Source organism: Canis lupus, chromosome 24 (assembly GCF_011100685.1).
Source record: "Canis lupus familiaris isolate Mischka breed German Shepherd chromosome 24, alternate assembly UU_Cfam_GSD_1.0, whole genome shotgun sequence".
NCBI lineage: Eukaryota > Metazoa > Chordata > Mammalia > Carnivora > Canidae > Canis > Canis lupus.
The window spans coordinates 42289295-42306812 of record NC_049245.1 but is presented as its reverse complement, the minus strand read 5'-3'; the positions used below and the strand labels follow the sequence as shown (position 1 = coordinate 42306812).

Here is a 17518-nt window from a genome sequence, read left to right as displayed (position 1 = left end):
TTAGAATGGATTCCTAGGCCAAGCATGAAAAACTTAGCTTTTGTTTTCAGAGGTCAGAAGGAACTGAAAATCAGAACTGTTTAGAAACAGAAAAGCAAAGGTGTTTTGACAAAACATTGTGAAATGAATGGGAGGGATGAGGAGTTGAGAGAGGGGAATGGGAGCTAATGAGTATCTTACAAAGACAGGGGGTCAGGGGATCCTGCAGAAAGTTGATGGAACAAGAAATAGAGAGTTCAGCATATCATCTGCATTTCTGAAGAATCACAAAGGAACTAAAAACTCAGGCTATAAATATCAAAAGTGGAAATGGAGAGGGGAAGTTATGAGCTAACTCCTCTTGCTGGGGGAGGCAATATATGTCGCCTAAATCTGGAAACAATGGTATAAACATGCTATTTAGAGCTATAGAGCATTGGGGTTAGTTGGAAATTGGTACTGTGGGCTCAGATGGAATGATTCTGTGGAGGGGGAAGGTGTGGAGGAGGGTTAGACACTTCAGGGACTTCCCAGAGGGAAGCAGGCAATGGTCTCAAACTTGAACTTGCACCACTATGACTTCTTGGGCTTGTTAGAACACAGACTGTTGGGCCCCATGCCCAGAGTTGCTGCTTCAGCCATCCTGAGTTAGTTGTATAAGAGAAAAAACTTGTGTTTCTCCTCTGCCACTCACACAGAACACTTCTGTGATCAGGTGTGTAGCTTTTTTTCTCTCATGGACCAATTCTGACACCAGCTGGATGTCCTATAATTCATTTAAGTTCTGCCCCAGCCTCTTCCTCTGGGGAGCTCTCAATCTGATGGAGAAAGTGGCAAGACAAGCACCGAGGAGATATGAATTTTTAAAACTTAAGAGAATAAAAGGGTGCTGACAGTAGACTGCTATCTCCCTGCTTTTTCTGTTCACATTGAATTTTTATTCAGTATCATGAATACTTTTGAACTAATTTTTCCCCTGTAATTTTATTTCAGAACAGTGGCTTCCTAGAGGTCTCCATGATACCCAGGGAAGTGATATAGAGAACCCAAATGCCACCCATTGTGTGGTGATACTGTCCGTGCAAAATGTTATCCTGGTCTGGAATATATATTGAATGCTGGCTTCTTGTGTCATCCATTTATTTGTTCATTCATTCTTCCATCCACTGAATATGTGCTGGGTATCTTCTATGTGCCAGGCACCGTTCTTGGTGCTAGGGACATTGTAGTGAATAAGAAAGAGAAAATACTGCTCTGTGGGCACTGACATTTTAGCAGGAAGAGAGACTCTAAAAAAAGTAAATACTACAGTATGGAGGATGGAAGATTATAGTACAAGTTGTAGAGGGGAAATAAATCAGTATGAGGGAGTATGAGTGTCAGTGAAGAGAGTGTGACCTAGCATGGATAGCCAAGGAGCCCTGAGATGCCATGGATTGGTGACACTTGAACAGAGACCTGAGTGGAGTATGAGAATGAGCCATGTAGCAACTGCTGGAAAGGCATTTTGTGTGGAGGGAGCAGTAAATACAAAGGCCTGAGGCCAAAATGTTCTGAAATTTGTTAAAAAAAAAAAAAAAAGGTAGATGAGAAGGAAAAAAACATTTTTCAGACCCATCTGTGCTTCCTCAAGCACAGATCTCTGGCTAATCAATCCAGTTTTCCCTTTCCACATTATCTTTTGAGTTCTTTCAATTAAAAAACATATCATTTCTATCACAATTACTTGTTTAAGAAAAATGAAAACATAAGCCACAATTGCTTTTTAATTAGGATGGAATCTTGTTAAATGGAAGGCATTTTGGTCCTTGATTTGGATACACAAAAATGAGTGTGGTGCTGAATTGGGGTGAGGACTTTTAGGGGGGGTGATATTTCTTTATGTAACAGAAAGAGGGAAATTTGGAGGTGGAAATGAGCCATCTAGAAAGTGCAGTTAGGAGGAAGGGACGAAGCCTCTGCAGAAGTGAAGTAGACTCTGAAAAATCCACTGTGGTGGGAGGCTGGAGGAATCCAAGGATAAAGATTTTTAAGTCTAAAATTTTCGTTTAATGGTTTTCTCAATTTATTTTAATTCATTTAATTAAAACTTCCTTAGCACTTAGCCAAGCATGGTTCTGACCTGTTCATGATTCTTTTTTGAGATACAAGTCATAACCATAAAATTCACCCTTTTAAAGCATACAATTGAGTGGTTTTAGTATATTCAGAAGATTGTTCAACCATCACTATGATCTATTTTCAGATAATATGTTTTCATCACCCTGAAAAGAAGCCTTATACTCATTAACAGTTGTTCCTCAGATATGCAAAATATCTACTCATTTTAAGATTCATTACAACTCCCTAAGTTAGAGACCATGATTATCCATCTCTTCCTAAGGAGGAACTGGGCTCAGGGTTCATAGGAGCTGGAGCTGGGCTTGAACCCAAGCCATATGGCTTTGGAGGCAGTGACCTTTACCATTGTTCCTCTTTACTTCATAAAAATTAATGTATAACAAGGGAAGGCATTTTACACATCACAGGAAGGAGATTCAAAATGATCAAGAGCAATTCTAGTCAGAGAATAAAAAACAAGCTTCTGAAATTTAACCATATGTTTTGCTACTCCTCATCCTTGATTTTTAGTGCAGACCTGTTTTACATTACAGTTTTTTATACTAGTCTTTCTGTACTTTTCTCCATCTCTGTAAATGCCACCTTCAACTACCTGGTTTCTCAAGTCAAACTTGGGAGTTGCTTTGATTCCTCCCTTCTCCTCATCCCTCACATCCAGTCTTTCTTTAGGTCTTGTAGACTGTATCTGCAGCCATCCTCAAAGTGGTCACTTCTTTCCATTAGTGCTGCTATCACTTTAATACAAGCCACTTTTCTTCTGGATTCAGCTAACTGCAGTCCGTTAAACGCGCCTGGTCTGTCTTCTGCTTCTACATTTTTGCAAATGCTGTTTACATCTGGAATAATCTTTCTCTTGGGTCCACTTGGCAAGTTCTTTGCTTATTTTCAAGACTGCTCTGAGGTCTTGCTCTGGACATGCTTTTTGGTAGAGGCTGTGGGTGTCCCCCCCCATCACGTCTGGGTCCAGCTGATTTCAGCACCGCGGTGCTGGACAGTTCACGGCTCATCTCAGCTGTGCAGCTTCGGGTCTTTCTCCAGAGTTAGGTGTGCTGGCAGTGTAATGCCCCCGGGGACCACCCAACTTCATTCTCTTTCAGGAGGAAGATTTTGAGGCATGTTCTATAGAATTCTTCAGTCGACTTTATCAAAATTGAGAACCTCTGTGTTCCAAAGGACACCATCAAGAAAATAAGATAACCTACAAAAATGGGAGAAAATATTTACAAATCGTATATCTGACAAGGAATTGTATCTAGAATATAGTACTCTTTTATAGTATAGTAAAGTACTCTTTTTTTAAAAAAAGATTTTAAAAATTAATTAATTAATTAATTAATTAGAGAGCACACATGCAGGGTGAGGGGCAGAGGGAGAAGCAGACTCCCCACTGAGCAGGGAGCTGGATGCCCGGCTAGATCCCAGGACTCCAAGATCATGACCTGAGCTAAAGGCAGACACTTAACCGATTGAGCCACCCACGTGCCCTTGTAAAGTACTCTTAACAATAAGAAGACAACCTAATTTTGAAAACATGAAAAGATTTGAACAGATGGATCTCTGAAAAAGATGTACTAGTTTACAGTAAGCACATAAAAAGATGCTTAACACCAGAGTTTTTGGGGAATGTAAGCCAAAATGATAATTAGTTACCACTTCACATGTACTAGGATAGCTACAATAAGAAAGATGAACAGTAACTAGAGTTGGCAAGGATATAGAAAAGTTGGAACCCCATGCATATGGAGAGGGAATGTAAAATGGTGTTCCTCAAAAAGTTAAACAGCATTATCCTATGATTCAGCAATTCCACACCTAGATATACACCCAAGAGAATTGAAAAAATATATCCGTAGAATAATTCGTACATGAATGCTCCTAACAGCATTATTCACAATAGTAAGAAATGGAAATGACCCAAATGTCCATCAGTTAATAACTGGATAAAAAAATATGCTTTATACATATAATTATTTGCCAAAAAACAAAATAACTGCTGGCACATGTTACAACTTAGATGGATCTGTTTTTTTATATGGTTCTTAAAATTTCCCCCCTTTTTTTTCTATTCATTCATTCATTCAATTTAAATTCAATTTGCCAACATATAGTATAACACCCAGTGCTCATCCCATCAAGTGCCCTCCTTAGTACCTGTCACCCAGTTACCCCATCCCCCACCCGCCTCCCCTTCCACAACCCTTTGTTTGTTTCCCAGTTAGATGGATTTTGAAAACACTGTGGCAGGTGAAAGTAACTGGATACAAAAGGCCAAATATTGAACAATTCCATTTTTATGAAATGTCCAGAATGTGCAACTCTACAGAGATAGAAAGTAGACTAGTGGTTGCCAGGAGCTGGTGGATGGTAACAGCGAGGAGTGACTGCTAATGGGCATGGAGTTTCCTTTTGGGGAATGAAAATGTTCTGGAATGGGATAGCGCTGATGTCCTTGCACCACTTGGTGAATTTTCTAAAACTGAATAAAAGGGTGAATTTTATAGTATGTAAATTATATCCATTTAAAGAAAGAAGTACTCTTTCTTGCCTTTTCTTCTTTGATCCTTGTTTGTCAGTGTGCTTCATTCTTCTGAACTGCCAAGGTCCCTGTTCATGAGTTCCCAAAGGAGCTGGTGTTGGAGTGGGTACTCTAGCAATAAGTTCAGTTCCTGACCTCTTAGCTTCTTTCTGCAGAGAACAGCCTTACTCCTCTTGCAGCTAAGCTCTAAGACACAGATGTGTTGTGCCTAGCTAGAGAAGAAGTGCCTGGCATCATCTCAAATGAAGGACCCAGGCCACTCTGTTCTCACCATCCCAAATGGTACCCAAGTTTCCTTAGCTAACAAACAATGCATGGCATCTTTTGTGTAGACTCCAAGGTGGGGGCAAACATGAAGCTTGCTCGTAGTCCATTGCAACTCTGAGCAATTAGGGGCAGGAAAATGATGGCAACCTCAAAATGAGGACATTGCCAAATTGAAACCTCAGATGACTTGGGTAAAATGTAAGGGGCTGCATATTGTAGTAGAAAAGAGATCAGGCTTTAAGGGGCCATAAAGACCTAGGTTCAAGTTCTAGCTTGCCTAAGTAACTTCATTTATTTCTAAGCCTTGGTTTCTTCATTGAGAATAATGCTACTTCCCTCAGGAGTTGGAGGAGGACTGGAGACAGTGAATGGAGCATGCCTGGCACAAAGCTTGTGCTCAGTTAATAGTGGTCAGGCTCGATATGAAATATTTAAGTCACAGTGACCTCGTGGATCTGATCCATTAAATCTTGGGCTTGGAATTGAGTGGAAAGCACAGGAAGAAATTCATATAAATGAAATCCATCCCCTTCATTTTGTAAAGAACTTATTAATAAAAGGGAACTTCCTAACCTGTGAAACTGTGAGGCCTGGGCAACTCAGTGGGGGTTAAATAGGTTTTTTGCAGAAAAATGTCCAAGCCCTCTTAACATTTAAATGGTACAAAGCAGTGCATTTTGTCTCTCAGGCAACCAACAAACTAGATTCCACTTCCAGGTTAAAAAAAAAAAAAAGTGGATGTTCTTCAGGGATGGCTTGAACTTAATGCACATATATATCAGCAATCACATTTCTCAACCTCAAATCCCAATCAGGCTGTTCAAAATGTAAACAGACTCAGAAAATTGTGATTCTATGGCTACAGTGCAAAAACAGCCTGAGCTGACTATCTTAATCTCAAGAGTGTGTGGAGAAGAAGTGCCTTTATTGCCCTCCCTTCCACTGGCCAAGCCAAGGGGCACTTGGGCCAGGCAGTCCCTAGAATTAGCTCCTGGGCCATGGAGCAAGGTACAGGAGAGAAGGGGCTGGAAGCCGGGGGCAGGCGGGAGACCAAGTAGCTCCAGATGCAAGCACAGTCAGTTGGAAGTCCAAGTCCGCAGAGCAACCAAACATCAAGGAGAAAAACCTAACCCCTTCAGGGCAGGGAACTATACAGGTATTGGCAGAGCGAGGTGAGGTGTGGTGGCAGCTGCTCGGCTGAGTGTTGGCTGGGGTAGATTTCTAGACCTTACATGTCTCTGAAAATGCCTGCTTTCATATCTGCTTTTTTATTGAGATTGCGATTTTTCTGGAGATTGCACCCGAAGAAAATGTTCCATGAATTAGAAACCTATTTTAAAAGTCGGCGTCTCTCGTGCTCTGACCCCTGCAGGCTCCCTTGTCTATAAGCAATAAGTCCCATTTAAGCAAAGTGCCCATGAATTCCAACTTGCATCTCCTTTCTCTTGTGACTGATTTTTCTTCTGATGTCCTGCTGGGGAGCAGAGTCAGCAGCCCCAATGGAGAAGGCCTGACATTTAAGATGAAAACATGTTTGTTCCTCTTTACCTTTGAAAGAGGGGAGGAAGGGTGGGTGAGGGATGTGGTTTTGGACTCTGTGCCTTCGCCAGATTCTGTGCTGTTCCTTATAGTTCATTAGGAAGGGGACACCAGTTCTTTTATTTATTTATTTTTTATTTTAAAATTATTATTATTTTTTTATAAATTTATTTTTTATTGGTGTCCAAATTGCCAACATATAGAATAACACCCAGTGCTCATCCCATCAAGTGCCCCCCTCAGTGCCCGTCACCCAGTCACCCCCACCCCCCTTCCACCTCCCTTTCCACCACCCCTGGTTCGTTTGGTGACACCAGTTCTGACAGGTGAGTGTGTTTAACAATTCAGATAAGAAACCATCTTGGGGGAATGAGATTCTAAGTATGAGAGGTTTCACAGTGACACTTAGAAAATTCTTTGATATATGCATATTTTCTGTACTGCTTGTTCCTAGATAATATCACATACTCCAAATAAGAGAAACCTTTACTTCGTTTTACTTTTAATTCAGCAGCATTTCTAATGTAAGAAGTATCCTTCCCCCACCTGCCTTTTGTAGTTTGTGGTATGGCTGACGCCTTTTGTTCCAGAAACTTTCATTTTGAGTGTTAAATACTCCAGCTGAGGCTGAAAATTGTTTTTCCCCCAATGTGGGAGAAGACAGTGACACCCCCATGTCAGATTAAATCCAGATGTTACCGTAGCCACACAGCTGGGGACTTGAATTTGGCTTCACAAATGGGCATGGCCCCTGTAGGACCTCAAGGTGACCTGCGGAGTCTCCCTGTCTCCTTCCCTCTATTTCTTCTGAAGCAGAGTCTATCAATTTTATACAGGAAAAGGAATGCAAACCGAGTGTCCTGGCAGATTGTGTCCTTGTTCCAGCAAAAAACTCTGAGCTTCTTCATACTTTTCAGTTTTGTGCTAGATCACATTTCAAAAAAGATTAGGTTCTGCTACACTTAACTCAGTGGTTCTCACTGAGTTAGGAAAGTGATTTTGCACTCCGAGTGGACATTTGAAACTGTCTGGACACATTTGGGGTTGGTACAACCAGCAGGGGTGTATTGACATCTAAAGAGTTTGGGCCGGGGATGCTGCGAGCATCCCACAGGGCACAGGGCAGCCCCCACAACACAGAATGGCCTACTCACAAATCAGCGATGCCCAGATTGAGAAACCCCAGTATAAACGAAAGCCAGTTTTGCCAGCAAACCCGTATGTGTTTGGATTCTACCCAAGTTGAGATCCTTGCTGTGTACATACCTATGAACTCCTGATTTTTTATATTAACATTTTAATTCTTTCAACAGTATTTATCGAATGTCCATCATATACTGGGCACAGTTCTTAGCTCCAAACTTGAGCTTAGATCAAGCATAATCCTGAAGTCTCTGTGCCTTGCTGGTCTTATGACAGGGGGGTGGGGTGGGGTGGGGAAAGGATGGCAGAGAAGCACTCTGCTCAAGTAAGAAGTAGTCTTTCTTTGCTTTTTGCATAGAAGGTCTTCTTGGGCCTGGCACACTGTGGGATGCTGGGGGAGCAGAGATTAAATAGGCAGATGTGATTCCAGCCACCAGGGATGTGTACATTCCAGTGTTGAAGATAGAGGGTGAATAAGTAAATAACCAAGTACATGATCTAAACTCAAGTTCTCATGAGTGTCTAAATGGAAGGAAACGTGTGCAGGGATAAGGTGTGACACGGAGGGACCTACTTTGGATTGAGCATTTAGAGAAGGCTTCTTGGAAGCCCTTTAATAAAAGAAATGCTATTTCAGCTGGATCTGAAGAAGGAGCCACCCAAGGCAAGAGATGAGAGAAGAGCATTTCTGTCAAGAGGAATAGAAATTTCAAAGGCCCAGAGGTGGGAAGAGATCGGCATGTTCCAGGTACTGAAAGAAGGCTGATGGCACAAGAATGTATTTGATAAGAGGGAGAATGGAGAGGAATAAGCCAGGGAGGTCAGCAGAGGTAAGATCTGCTGGGGCTGGGGGGCATGGTGAGGAATTTTGCCTTGGGATAAACCAAAGACAAACCAAAGATAGTACAGGATATGGATATTCCAGCCCTTGCAGTATATCTGAACTTATAATTTTCCTTGCACCATTTTACCCAGCTGTGTGGCTCCAGGGTCTCAATTTTCATCCTGTTTGTGGTAGCTGCCTTGTAGCTCATGTTCATTATACATTGAGCTCGGTAATTCCAGGGAGGCTGTCTTTCCCCCAGGCTCATCCTCATCAATAGGCCATCCCTCCTCCTCAGCAAACTGGGAACTCGGAGATTCACAGGGCCATCTGGAAATCCCTCCTGCTTCTCAAAGGCATATATTAGTTTTCTATTACTGGGTAACACATTACCATAAGCTCAGTGGTGCTCAGTATCACTCATCATCAAGTAAATACAAATCAAAACCACAGCGAGAGCACCTCACACCTGTTAGGATGGCTGTTACCAAGAAGAGAAGAGATAACAAGTATTGACAAGGATTTGGAAAAAGAGGAACCTTGGTGCACCGCTAGTGAGAATGAGAATTGATACAGACATTATGGAAAACAGCATGGAGGTTCTTCAAAAAATTAAAATTAGGACTCCCAGATGATCCAGCTATTCGACTTCTGGGTATTTATGGAAAGGAAATGAAATCAGTGCCTTGAAGAGATATCTCCACTTCCTTGTTCACTGAAGCATTATTCACAATAGCCAAGATATGGAAACAATTTAGGTGTCCATTGATGGTTAAGTGATTAAAGAAAATGTGACATATATTGGAATATTATTCAGCCATAAAGAGAATGAAATCTTGCCATGGGTAACAACATAGATCAATCAGGACATTATGCTAAATGAAGTAAGCCAGACACAGAAAGACTGGGCTGATTTTGTTTGCAATGCAGTATAACCAGCTAAAAAACTTGAGCTTCTCTTAGACTGCCTTGCATCTGGTGGCCATGTGATGCTGGCCTCACCAGTGGGACATAATCAGAGTTCTGCTGGGGACTTCTGGGAAAGTTTTGATTTCCTGACATAGTCTGTACTGGAGACAGATCCCGAGGCACAGATTCTAGTGCAGGTGGTTTATTTGAGAGGTGATCTCTGCAGACACTGGTAGGGGAGTGGGAAGGTGGGACAGGGAAGAGAAGACTGTCCATACAGGGTGTGTCATCAAGCATGTTACCACTGCGGGCCACATTGGGAGTTAGTGTAGAGTGCCCCCCTCAGAGTTATCCACCCGAGGGGTGAGGGGGCTGGGGTATTAACCAGCTTCTACTGGTTGTGATGGAAGGCTTTTCCCTGGGAGTGTTAATAATCTTAACATTTCCAGCTTGCCTTGTACAGGCTGAGCAGGCTCTAGGGGCCAGAGAAAGGAGTTGCCTGTTGGGCCTTTGGAAGTCAGGGTAGAGAGCACAGAAAGGGTGAGGCAGAGGGGAAGGGGGCAGAGATGGACAACATCTACTCTGTGTGTTGCCTGGAGGCTGACAGGCATCTCTTCCTAGGCTGGGTGCTTGCTGAGCTTTCACATGTGTAGACCACCCTCACCTCCCCATGCTTCCCTGGCCCCCAAATGCTACAGGAGCAGAAGGTGAGTGAGGGCGTGGGAGAGCTTGTCACATGGGCACTTGGCCTTGTAGAATGGTGCCTGTCTCTGGCCTGGAGGGGCCTGAAGGCAGGTGGCAGCCTGAGCAGCTCCAAATAGCAGGGGGCTGAGAAGAGGGTGCAGAGGGTGCAGAGGAAGCTGCCCACATTTGCTGAGCTGGGGGGATTGCAATGCACATTTCCATGGGTCTAGACGGTACTGAGGAAGGTAGCTGTATCTGTGTCCATCCCATTGGGATGTCGGCCAGGGTAAGGGATCCCAGGGGAGTAACCCTAGGGTGAGAGTTGAGGGAGCATCATAAGGTGTAGGCCAGGAAATCATAAGCCCCTTTAGGGAATGATGCCAAATCAATAGCCCTTAATGGGGGCGGGGGGTGAGAGCTTTCTCTCTCTGAACTCTTTCTTTTCCTCCCAGAGCCAGTTTGAGCTTCAGTCTGTTACAATCATCAACCTTGGCTGAGACATCCAGTTTTATTTTTCTCCCACATCTTTTTTTTTAAAGATTTTATTTATTTATTCATGGGACACACACACACACACACAGAGGCAGAGGGAGAAGCAGGCTCCATGCAGGGAGCCCGACGTGGGACTTGATCCCAGGTCTCCAGGATCAGGCCCTGGGCTGAAGGCAGGCCATAAACTGCTGAGCCACCCAGGCTGCCCCTCCCGCATCTTCTTTAATGAACTTTCTTGTTCATTTTTAAATGTACTTAGTACCATGTGTGCAAATCTGAAAGCATGGGATGTTCTGCTCCCACGAAGGGAAAAAGGAAGGATCGAGTCCCGTCTCTGTTTGCCTTAACGAGTGATTGCTTTAGCAACGTTGCAGACTATGATTCAGTAGTTCTTCACCAGAACTAATTGAAATGAGAATGGATTCTGGCCTTGACATTTTTCCTTTTCCTTTCCTTCCCCCCTCCCCCCTTTTTTTATTTCATTTTGATTTTATAAACTCTCTCTGTTCTGGGTTATTCATGTAAGGTTCCTTTGGAATTGAAACAAACTGCAATTCAGATAAGACATCAGTTCTATTTATTAATAATGGGATGTCTGTTCATTAATAATCAAGCATCAGTCCCTCGTTAACAGACAAGCATTCTGAAAGCTATCTGTACACCTGTCTTTGTTTTTTGGCCTGAGCTAAATGTTGAGTATATGGGTTAGATTACTGTATCTGTTTTTTTTTCTTAAGATTTTAATTATTTATTCATGAGAGACGAGAGAGAGAGAGAGAGAGACAGCACTCAGAGACATAGGCAGAGGGAGAAGCAGACTTCCTGTGGGGAGCCTGATGCGGGACTCGATCTCAGGACCCCAGGATCATGCCCTGAGCTGAAGGCAGACGCCCAACCACTGAGCCACCCAGGTATCCCACTGTATCTGTTTTTATTTGTGAGAATAATTTGTGGAATGAACTTGGACTAGTTAAGAGAAGCCAAGAAGTATTTCATGCAATGCATTTTTTATTTATTTATTTATTTATTTATTTATTTATTTATTTATTTTTAATGCATTTCTTTTTAAAAATTAAAAACAATAGTTCCAGTTCTTGGGAAAGAGGTGGCAATGTTATTATCATACCTGGTGATTTTGTTGAGTGTAAATTGGTACAATCCCTTTGGAGGGCAATTTGGAAAATGCGTTAAGTGTAAAATGACCGTGGACCCTCTTTGGACCCTCAATCCCACGTCGGGGAGCTTTTGCTATAGACATATTCCCCAATGAACACAAACAGGGATGTTGAAGGTTATGCAATACAGTATTTTCTTTATGGCAAAAGTTAAAAAAAAATCCCTGAGTATTCATCAGTAAGAGCCAGCTATAAAGAGCAGGAGCATTAGGGGAGCTTTAAGGAGAATACCATATATCTAGATTCCATGAAGGAATGACCTTGAAGATGAATGAGAAAAACTAAGGGACAGAATACTGTGTTTATTAACAGAATAATAATATGCTCCTTTCTATATGAAAATAAAGAGGCACTCACCCCCACACATGCACACACCCCATCTCTGGGTGTCAATAGAAGAAGGAGTGGTTCAGGGGCACTGAGATGCTCCCCACATAGGTGTGGGAGGGAGACCATCCAATATCCTTTTGTCCTACATTTTAGTATTTTTTTCCATGTACACCTATCACCTATTGAAAAGAATGTATATCTGGGTAGTTTAGTTATTATAATCCTATTTATTTTCGGCTTTGCTTCTAGTGCAAGGATTCATAGCCCAGGGCTCCTGAGTGGGTTTACAGATGAGCTTTAAGAGGAGGGCTTCCAGAACTGTCTACATAGCTGTGTGTATCTAGGTGCATTTTCAGGAGATGGGACCCATCATTCTCATCAGGTTCTCAGACTGGTCCAGGATCTCCAAGAGCTTCAGAGCTGCTGCTTTAAAGAAAGGTAAATCTTCATCCATGGCAGGCAGGGTGAGTTAGTATAAGCTGAAAGCTCCACTTCTGACTGGCTGTGGGACCCCTGGCAAGTCATTTCAATCTTGCTCAGCCTGATTTAGCCAGCATAGTCCAGAGATTAATGCCGAGTGGGAATGACCTCAGTGTTTACTGTTGACTGAGTTATCAGCTCAGGTCTGGTGTTCAGGCTGTCCTGGAGGACTAATTGCTTGGCAATTAATGGGAATATGGTGTAGAGGACCAATGCACATCAGCTTTGGCATTAGATGAGAGTCCAGATCAACGCCGGAGTTTTTCATTATAAACAATAAAGAAGAACAAGCTGACTGACTTATTGACTCAGGAAGGGACAGCATGGTCCTTTTACTTGCTTAAGACAAAAATCTCGAATCAGTTTTAACTTCTTTTTCTCTCATACACAACATAACCAAATCCTGCTAATTTCACCTTGAAAATATCTTAATATTGACTACTGACTACTTTGGACCTTACGACTGTTCCTTGAATGTGTCAGGGATTCTCCTGCCTCAGGACCTTTGCATTGGCTATTTTTTTTTTTTCCTGGCACACCCAGCCATTTCTGTAGCTCTTTCCATCATCAGCATTAGCCCCTTGCTAAAACATTACCCCAGTGAGATCTCCCCTGACCATCTTGTTAAAGTTGTAATATCATCACTTACTGGATTCCTCTTGTCTTGCTCCGTTTTTTCCCCCTCTGTAGTATTCATTACTGTCTAACATGCTGTATAGTTTATTATTTTTGTAGTCTCTCTTCCCCAAGTAGAATGTAAGGTCAGTGAAGGCAGAGAGTTTTGTGCGCCTAAAACAACACTTAGGACATAGCAGGTGCTCAACAAATACTTGTTCGGTAATGAATGCCAGGCACTGAGCTAAGTGTTTTGTGTTCATTAATTCATTTAATCTTCACTGCCATGAAGTATGTGGTGTTACTATTTCCATTTTATGTATGAGGAAACCCAGGTCCAGAAAAGATAAATCATTTGTTCAAGGTTAAAAAGTGGCAGAGAGTCACCTGGATAGCTCATTCAGTTAAGTGTCTGGCTCTTTGTTTTCAAATCAGGACATGATTTCAGGGTTGTGAGATTGAGCCCCGCATCAGGCTGCATGCTCAGTGGGGAGTCTGCTTGAGGTTTTTCCTCTCCCTTTGCCTGTCCCCTGGTTTGTACTTGATTTCCCTGCTCAATCAATCAATCAATCAATCAATCAGTCAATCAAAAAAAAATCTTAAAAAAAAGTGGCTGAGCTACAATTTGAAGTAAGCACTCTCGCTACTGATCTAGGTAGGAGAAAATGAAGTTGGTGTGCCTAAGGACGAGTAGAGAGTTAGTAAAGCTGTACACCTGGGGCCTTATGGCTATGAAATTGCTCACATTTCTATAATTAGGGTTACCACAGGCTTACATAAATCTCTGGGTGTACTTGGTACAAAATTACTGATCACAAGAAATGAAAACCTTCTAATATTAATAATATTGATAAAAATCTTATAGTTTGCATTTTAGCTTTGAGCTTTTGGTCTTCAAAAGCTCGTCATTGGCTTTCAAGGAGAGAGGATCTAGGGAAGCTGCATACAGGAATCTTTTGTACTGAAACAGCTTTCATCATTGTCTTCCTCAGGCCAGATGGTTCAGCCTGAAACTTCTCACCAGATTTTAAACTGGCATTGGGACAAATATCGAACCAAATATTAAATCAGTTTCAACAAATTTGGGGCAGCAGGTTCTTTGAAGAAAAATCATTTCCATTTTGTAAGAGATGGCTGTTTTTTTTTTTTTTTCCTGCAAGGCCGTGAATATTACATCAAGGCACAGACTTACCCATAAGAAAAAATGAAGATTTTCTCTTGAGTTATGTGTGGTGAAAACATTCAGTTTTGAAAGGACTTCTCTGGCAAATTCCTTGCTACAGATCTATAAATAAATCAGTAGACATACAAATGAATGTAAGTCCCTTAGGCCATGGTAAGATGGATTTTCAGAAAGAATTCACTTCTGTAGTTTTTTGAAAACATCAGTATGCCTATTCAGTGCTTCAGAGGTAAATTGATTATATGGACTAATTAATAATCATGCAATGCAATAAGCTAGTATTTGTTGGGCATATACAAATATGTTGAGCCAGAGACTGTACATATTTTTTCATGTTATAGTCCAAATAGCTATATGACACAGGTACTAGTATTATCCTAATTTTACAGTTGGGGTGAGCTAGATTTTCTGTGTGCCCCTCCATATCCTCCATTCTACACTACTCTGGTAGGATGATTTACTTGTGCTCCTTTGTCCTCTGGATTGAGTTAGATTTGTTCAGTGGGAGCCATCAGGAGATGGAAGGTCAAGCCATAATATCATAGGAGGGCATGGACTGATCTCCCTGCCTGAAGCCTCAACTCCTGGCAAGTGGCCCTACCCTCCATCTTTGGGATCACCAGATTCTGGCCCAACTACTTTCCCTCATCTTTTATGGTCCAGGCTGAGGATGGCTTTCTGCTGCTGCCAGCTCTGGGGTATTTCCCTATCCCTTGTTGGTTTCTCTTAGTGATGTTCATTACATTCTCTTTAATGGTCTCCTTTGAGTGTGCCCTTTATTTCATTTCTGGACCTTGAGTGCTACACAAGGGAGCATTAGCACAGAAGGGTTAGGAGAATTGGTCAAGGTTAACCAGCTTCATGGGAGGCCAAGTGGGGATAAAAACATAAACAGTTTAAGAGTTAAATAGAGGTTTGACTAAAACTTGAAACTAAAGCAAATCCATAAACTGGAATTATTTTGTTCAAAGAATTTTGAAACTGATTTCATGAAATAGCCTTGATTTAAGGGCCGGTGTTTAAAAATAAAGTGGTCACATATTCTTTATCTCAAAATAGCTTTGCAAACTATGAGAAAGAAGATAAAAAATGGGAAGACAGGAAGAGTAGCTAATGTCACACCACACTCTACTTTTGTAAAAGAAAAACATAAAAGCACAATGTTTTCTCATTTCTTTCTGAGACAGAAAGCTCAAGTATCAGTTTGCTGTGTTTAAAACATGAGCGATGTCAAGCTTCCTCAGAGGTGACACATAGACACATAGACACGCAGGTCTGCAGTTGTCTCAGGGAAATGGGATGGGAAGGGAGTGGAGCATTAGCTGAAGCTATAATGTTTTACTGACAAAAAGAATTGAAGCTAATATGGCAGTTGATCCTGAGAAGTGTTCATCTTTTGTCCATCCCTTGGTCCATCCATCCACTTGTCCATCCATCCATCCACCCATCTGTCCATCTACCCACCGACCCATCCATCCATCCATCCATCCACCCACCCACCCAGCCAGCCAAGAAATATCCACTGAATGTCCCGTATGTGGCAAGCATCATGTTAGGTAAAGGAGATGTGAAAGTTAAAAAAACAGACATGGCTCCTGTCCACATGGAATTTATAGTCTATTGAGGCAAAGGAAGAGAACACTAAAAATATCACAAGTAGTTACATAATAACAATTGTGGCAGTTGTTAAGAAAAAGTTCAGGGAATGAGGTAAAGAGACAGCAGTGGACTCCTTAATACTTGCGTCTCCCAAGTGCCACATCTCTAGTTTGATATAATATTTAATGATTTGATATTAATTGTGATCTGAGAATTCCTGAAGTGGGAGCTATATTAATGATGAAGATAATTCTCTTGAAGACTATGGATATTAGTGGTGGTTAATATTTGTATCTTATGCATTAAATTGAGCTACTTATTCTTTGATAAATCTTTATTTTCAGATTGTGCCTCAAATATTAAGTAAACAGAAAAGTAAAGATTAAGTAAACAAAAATTTCTTTGCAACTGCCAGACAACTCAGGGATTTTTTTTTTTTTTGCCAGTTCCTCTGCAGTTTTTTCCTGAAACATCTGCAGTTCATCCTCCCCCACCATCAACTTCCAGACTTGGAAATAGTTGGGAGGCCAGTCATTAAGTAGAACACAAAATTAAACCTGAGCCAGGCACTGGTTTAAGCACTTTGAAAACATTAACTCATTCATTCCTTTTTTTTAAAAAATAGTAAATTTATTTTTTATTGGTGTTCAATTTGCCAACATACAGAATAACACCCAGTGCTCATCCCGTCAAGTGCCCCCCTCAGTGCCCGTCACCTATTCACCCCCCCCTCCCCGCCTTCCTCCCCTTCCACCATCCCTAGTTCGTTCCTTATAAGGTAGGTACTATTATTATCCCTGTTTTTTAGGAGATGAAAGAGAAACAGAGAGGCTGAGGAACTTTCCCAGGGTCCCAGAGCCAGACTGCCTGCTTCCACTGAAATCTTTTTAGTTTGTTTCATGGTATTTTCACACTGACTTGTTTGGGTTTCTATACCCAGACATGGATAGGAGCCTACTTACTGTCAACCACTGTACCTTGGAGACTGCGAGCCCTTTGAAGGCGGGTGGGTGTCAGGTCTTACTCATCCTTGTATCTGCTGCGGCTCTCAGCCCATAGTGGGTCCAAAGAAGTGATTTTCAGACTCACAGGTGGTGACTCTACTCTTAGCCTTAGAGGAATTCTCACAGGTCATATTGCCTTGTCCCCCTGCTTACATATGATGTTTAAAGTAAAACCTTTCTAGAAAAGGGCCTACCACCAAAAGCCTCTGGTATCAGCACCCCCTCCTCAAGTGCATTTGCTATGATTCAGGTGAGTCTAAACGGGAAGCTATTTTATTTTTTTTCTGGAACACATGAAGCTCTTGTGATTAGGAGACACAATTGGAACTCTGCAGAGAGGAACATTGTGAAGTTACATCCCAAGGGAGTAGTAATCCAGCCTGAGTAAGAGGAGGTCCCCAAAGGGCTGAGCAGGTACAAATGCTCTGACCCATGGAAAGTCCTGGACTCAAAAAACAAATCGCTGTCCTTTCAAAATCTTAAATGCTCAGTCCACTCTACACAATGCGGTGCAATTACCTGGAGGCTATAGATTGTTGAAATTAACTGATTAATCCATGTAACCATTTAGGAACCACATTCTCATTGAGGAAATAAAAGGAACATTGGCTGCATAATTTAATAAAAGCTGCCCTCTGT

General features: G+C 41.8%; 1 long non-coding RNA gene across 4 annotated transcripts in view; it reads right to left on the bottom strand.

Moving 5' to 3' along the window:
• Window positions 1-1746: 1746 nt before the first annotated feature.
• Window positions 1747-17518, bottom strand: part of LOC111092149 — a 49609-nt gene continuing 33837 nt past the window's right edge. For all 4 annotated transcript variants that reach the window (XR_005378008.1, XR_005378011.1, XR_005378009.1 and 1 more), the window contains 2 exons: window positions 14286-14378; window positions 1747-3298 (listed from right to left, as the gene is read on the bottom strand). This is a non-coding gene — a long non-coding RNA (uncharacterized LOC111092149). The remainder of the gene's footprint in view (window positions 3299-14285; window positions 14379-17518) is intronic.